The sequence below is a fragment of the Dicentrarchus labrax genome, unplaced genomic scaffold (genome assembly GCF_905237075.1).
Source record: "Dicentrarchus labrax unplaced genomic scaffold, dlabrax2021, whole genome shotgun sequence".
NCBI classification, from domain to species: domain Eukaryota; kingdom Metazoa; phylum Chordata; class Actinopteri; family Moronidae; genus Dicentrarchus; species Dicentrarchus labrax.
In genome coordinates, this window is record NW_026136713.1 from 1,998,183 (window position 1) to 2,004,182 (window position 6,000).

At 42.8% G+C, this 6,000-nt stretch overlaps 1 long non-coding RNA gene across 2 annotated transcripts in view; it reads right to left on the reverse strand.

The window, feature by feature from the left end:
- The window catches only part of LOC127375279 (uncharacterized), a 135,517-nt gene extending 131,014 nt beyond the window's left edge, over positions 1-4,503 (reverse strand). For both annotated transcript variants that reach the window (XR_007887344.1, XR_007887345.1), the window contains exon 1: positions 3,929-4,503. This is a non-coding gene — a long non-coding RNA (uncharacterized LOC127375279). The remainder of the gene's footprint in view (positions 1-3,928) is intronic.
- Between the last annotated feature and the right edge of the window lie 1,497 nt (positions 4,504-6,000).

The window sequence follows — 6,000 nt, forward strand, 5'->3', positions numbered from 1 at the left end:
AACCTTACCCATCACAACTAAAGCCGCATTCCCACCACTCACTTTCAGTATATTAATGTGGAATCCTCGAATTGCCCACAATGCTCAGGGAAGGGGGCGGCAGTAGCTCAGTGTGTAGGGACTTGGCTTGGGAACCAGAGGGTCACCGTTTCAAGTCCCACAGACCACAGTATGGAATGTGGACTGGTAGCTGGAGAGGTGCCAGTTTCACCTCCTGTTCACTGCCGATGTGCCCTTGAGCAAGGCACCCAACCCCTAACTGCTCCCCAGGCGCCTAAGCTGCTCACTTCTCCTAATGTATATACTGTAGGATGGACCAAATGCACAGGTCAAGTTTCATTTTATATTCCTTGAAAATTACAATAAAAAAACGTATTACTATCTTATTAGAACACATGCTCAGCTGCTGCCCAAAAGCTCTTGGGCAGGTCCTGGTGTCACGACCAGGTTCTGAAACCTATAGCAGAAACAATCAGCATGGTATTCAGTGATGGCAGATGAGCTCATCCCACCACCCAGATGATCACCTTCGTAAATTTGGAGTACAGCTGCCAAGGCCCAAAGCAGCGAAGGTCCCATTAGGAAATTTGGCGACAGCACAAGACTGCCAGCTTTCTGTGTACCTTGAGAAACAGCTCAAGTTCCCAGACATCCTCCTAGTCTCAGAGGCAACAAAAACACATAGTTATAATGGACCTGACTTTGTTGTGGGTGGACCTTCTGGTGGAGGCCCATGAAAGGAAGAAAGCAAAGTATGGAGAGCTTGCCATTGACTTCCAGGGCTGGAAGGCAAGGTGCATGTCCATTGATGGCTGCAGAAGTTCTGTGGGACAATCATTTTTCAAAGCCTAGGTTGAACTAGGCATCACGAGAAATGTGAGGATAAAACCAGTCAAGAACATCACAGAGGCAGTGGAGAATGCCTTGAGATGGCTCTGGATTAGGAACGGAGGTCAATGGGGAGCAGCAAATACCACAACCTGTGTTCAAGTCATGGTCTGATCAACCAAACCTGAAACACCCAGTGACCCCAGGTTACATCACTAAGGATGTGTTCAGAAGCATCAAGTGATGTATTCTATCAATTATATGTAGGCAGGGTTGGGGCTAACCACCAGCTTCCAGCTGTTGGGAAACAAAAGACGAGACTTTTCTTGATGATACACTGTACATTTACAGCCAGACTGACAACTTACTGCTAACCTTTTCCCCTGCCCCACTCCTTTTAAGTCATTTTTTTGTCTCTCTCATTCGCTCCTCACTGCGCACACCCAGTGTGTAGTTGTTTATTAGCCGACAACAAAGACAAGCTTTGTTTGAGAAAGAGCTTCAGGTAGCAGGACAAAAGACTGCTGAATAAACAGGAGAGGGTGGGAAATCCTACACCAGAGCCTTAAGCCTCTGTGTCAGTGATTTCTGAAGAACCTTTGTGAAGCTCAGTGTGGTCAGCTCCGGCCTTCGCTATCTTGGCAGTCCTGACTCTGCAAAATGGTGAAAGACGTGGAATATTTAACATTTGACTTACTATTGTTAATATATAATCAAACAAGGCCTGTCTGAATTTAGTTTGCATTCTTACACATGCATACAAACTTGATGAAAAAAGTTGTTCACCAGTGACGTTGTCTGAGCTGAGCTGTATAAATGTAAAATCATGTGCCATTTGTACATCAGAGAGAAGTTAACATTTACCACAAACAGATAGAAAAGCCAGATGAATCAGTCAGCAGCTTTCAGCGCTGATGACGCCAAGTCCTCTCATGCACACACATATACACACCCACTCATTCACACTCCTTCCAGCAAGACAAGCACTAACCCAGAAACTCATACACGCACGCACCGTGGCTTGTTATCACGTAATCATACACATCTGTTAGTCGTTGCAGAGCAGACCTGCTATACTCTTGGTATTTTGTTGCATCCGAATTTGTTTGTGCTGCTGTCAGGGCCCTCTCATTTGTAAAGCAAATGGTCTTCAAAGACGCTGATGAGCAGTGTGATGAACGAGATTGTCCCCCGAAATTGCTGAGTGATCAAATATGCCAGAAGCACATACGTTGTGTGCGTGGTGGTGGTGGGGGAAGGGGTGTCATCCGCTGTGCTAAGAGGAGACAGTGTTAAACAAATGAACCATGATAGTTTATGGCCTAATCCAGTCCAAAGCCAATAAAGATTTTATTATAAAAGAGACATGTTTTTCTACTGCCATATATCTGAAATGTATTTATTTATGAATATGTGATTAGAATTACAGCTGTACTATATCAGACTGATATCGGCTCTTTCATTAAGTGGAGCTAGTATCCTATGATGGATATGATGCAGGCTGATTGATTACATTTTAATTCTAGCATTAATCAGGAGCAGACTGCTTGTCTATCCGAACACCTTAACCTAATGCAGCACTGGGATGTGATTAAGTATGTACGAATATACATTAGGTGAGCAAGCCTCAACGTTTAATAAATGCTGTTCAACTAATAAGTGCACACCAAGTGAAGAGAATATTTTATACACTGCATCCAAGTAGATATTAATTCAATCTTTTTTTTAAATTAATAAATCCTTAAACAGACCACGCCACCAATGTTACACATCAAGCCTTATCAAATCTGTGAAAATAACCCTGATGATGTCATAATGATTACATCTTTAGGGTCATGTCAGCACGCACTTGGAAACTACAAATATCAAAAAAGATAACGTTAAAAGACTAGGTTAGTATCCCACAATCCCCCAAAAAACAAAACAAAAAACAAAACACAAAGGGCTCCAGCAAAACAATACAGGTTTGTCCGGCCAAAAAGTTAGATGCAATGCAACATAATGTCGTCTGCTGATGCTCTGCATTGGCCTTTGCCAATTGCTTTGTAGTATGAATGGTGTAATTGTAATTGTTCACCTCAAAGTCATTGAGGAGGATGAAAAACATTGTCACCATGACAGCTTTATAGAGTTGTACAACTGCTTTTATAAATTCTGTGTGTGCATGTTGATTGTTAGAGACGAAAAACATCTAAGTTCAAAGGTCCGCTTGCAAATGAATGGAACTCCCGTCAATGGCTGCACTGTCAGAAGATAAAACATAACATATATAACCACACTTTACTTACATTTGTCACACATTTGTCTTCCAGTCCCAAACATGTCATTATTCTTCCTTTTAATTTATTCATCTTCATTTCCTTCTTAGACAAATATGTGCCATTCTATCAATAGAAATATACCCAATGTCACAGTCTGCCTTCCTCCTCACCTGTTCGCCTCAGCCATCTCAGTACTTTTACACATACCTGCCCCTGCTCCACGTTGCCAGTCAGCCACGCCTTCTCATCAGCCACTCTGCTCACCTGTGCACACAAGAAGCTCCTGATCACCAATCACGCCGGTTCATATTCTGCTCCTCACCATTCATTCGTTGCCAGATTGTTCTTTGTACTCATGCAAGACCTTCCAGCGTTGTTAGGACTGCTCTCCTGGTTTCAAAACTGCCTGCTTCTGACCATCCCGCCTCAGGTCATTAGTGACTGCTTAAGTGTGCTGCATTTGTGTCTTAAACTGACTCGTTACACCAAAAGCTGCAGACTGACCCGGTCACATTCAGTCATGCAGCCATGACTAAAACATTTTTTGTTAAAATTACAACTTCCCATGAGAAAGAGCAAACAAATTAAGCACAGCGTTAGTTCAGGCAGGCCACAAAGTGGTCAAGGAGGTCCCAGAACAGAGCCATACCACCAAATGTAACGTTCTGCTTTGGCAGTCAGTTATTCTGATAAAATTCAATTCAATTCAATTAAATTTTATTTGTATAGCGCCAATTCATAACAGAAGTTATCTCAGGACACTTTTCAAATAGAGCAGGTCTAGACCGAACTCTTTAACATTAATTACAGAGACCCAACAGTACCACCATGAGCAAGACCTTGGCGACAAGGGCAAGGAAAAACTGCCTGTTAAAAGGCAGAAACCTAGGACAGATCCTCCGGCTCTAGGTGGGTGGTCATCTGTCTCGACCAGTTGGGGTGAGAGAGAGAGAGAGAGAGAGAGAGAGCGAGGCAGAGAGAGAGAGAGCGAGAGACAGACAGACAGACAGGTGCACAGCAACAACAGTATTGGCAATGGCAGTCAAGCAGGACCATGGCAGGAGGCTCCACCAGGATCCATGAGAACCTGCGAGACGAGAAAGCACAAGAACTCCGGGGAAGAAGTGAAGTTAGTAACATGCATTAATGGAACATGAATGAGTGCAGAAAGAGAGAGGAAGAGAGTAGCTCAGTGCACCATGGGAAATCCCCCGATAGTCTAGGCCTATAGCAGCATAACTAAGGGATGGTTCAGGACTCACCTGATCCAGCCCTAACTATAAGCTTTATCAAAGAGGAATGTCTTAAGCCTACTCTTGAATGTGGTGAGGGTGTCTGCCTCCCGAACCACAACTGGAAGCTGGTTCCACAGGAGAGGAGCTTGGTAACTGAAGGCTCTGGCTCCTGTTCTACTTTTAGAGTAGAAGTGGTCCTGATTGAAACAGGACATGTGAAAAAGGAAATTGAGCTACTGCTAAACAACACAATCAAAACAAATTTCACTGAGGATGAAGTAATTAACCCTTTAGGCGCCGGTTTTTATTTTGAAAAATACTAGATTTTGACATCTAAATTTCAGGAGGCTCTGGCTTGAAAGTGCTTTGAGATAGAGACAAAGTGTAAATGAGACAAATATTGAGAATGACCTAAAGTTTATCTAGGGAGTAAATTTCCCCATCTAATTTGCATATTATGACGTCATGTGTCGACGGCCATATTGGATTATATAATTTCCATGAAATACCTGATATTTTGAAAGAGAGTTGAACTTATTTCATCAGATTCACCCCCCTCCATCTATTTTTTATGTTGTCCACATATCAAATGAACAGGGAAAAGTAAATTGTAAGCCAACAGTCGTAAACTAGAACTATTACTACCACAAAACTCACGTAAACAGTAGGCGTTTTTTATGATTTTTTTTTTTTACCCACTACCACCCCACCTATTGGAGGACACTTTCTTTTCTTTTTTATTCTCTTTTTCATTATTATTATTATTATTATTATTATTATTATTATATGATAATAATAATAACAGTAGGCGTCTTTTAGCTGCAGAGGCCTAATCTGATCTATCCAGATAAAAGTTTGTAGTATTTGTAGAGTGTGGAACCTCTCATTGCAAGGCACAGTACAGAGACAATATGAAAAATATTGAGACCCCACCACATAGCCTAACAAATGGACAGGTACACATCTGCATCGGATGGCTGCGCCACTGCCGCGCATGGACCAGCGCGGTAGAAAGAGTGAACACTAACGCTGGTCCCAGCGCTATTCTTACCACCCCCGCTACTTCTACCACATCCATTAGCTCCCTTACTGATACTACGAGTTTGTGTAGTACTCCCACCTATGTTAGGCAAAGGGTCGTGTGTTTGTGCTTGTGTGTCTTCCTCGCTCTGCCCGGCAGCGCCGTGCGAAGACGCACCGTGCCTATCACGCACACCTAACATAGGTGGGAGTACTACACGAACTCGTAGTATCAGTAGGGGAGCTAATGGATGTGGTAGAAGTAGCGGGGGTGGTAAGAATAGCGCTGGGACCAGCGTTAGTGTTCACTCTTTCTACCGCGCCGGTGACGGTGCGTCCATGCGCGACAGTGGCGCAGCCATCCGATGCGGATGTGTACCTGTCCATTTGTTAGCTATGTGGTGGGGTCTCAATATTGTTCATATTGTCTCTGTACTGTGCCTTGCAATGAGAGGTTCCACACTCGCAGACGCCTACTGTTATTATTATTATCATATTATAATGATAATAATAATGACGACGATGATAATAATAATAATAATAATAATAATAATGAAGAAGAGAATAAAAAAGAAAAGAAAAAGTGTCCTCCAATAGGGGGGGTGGTAGTGGGTAAAAAATCATAAAAAACACTTTGTCTCTATCTCAAACCACTT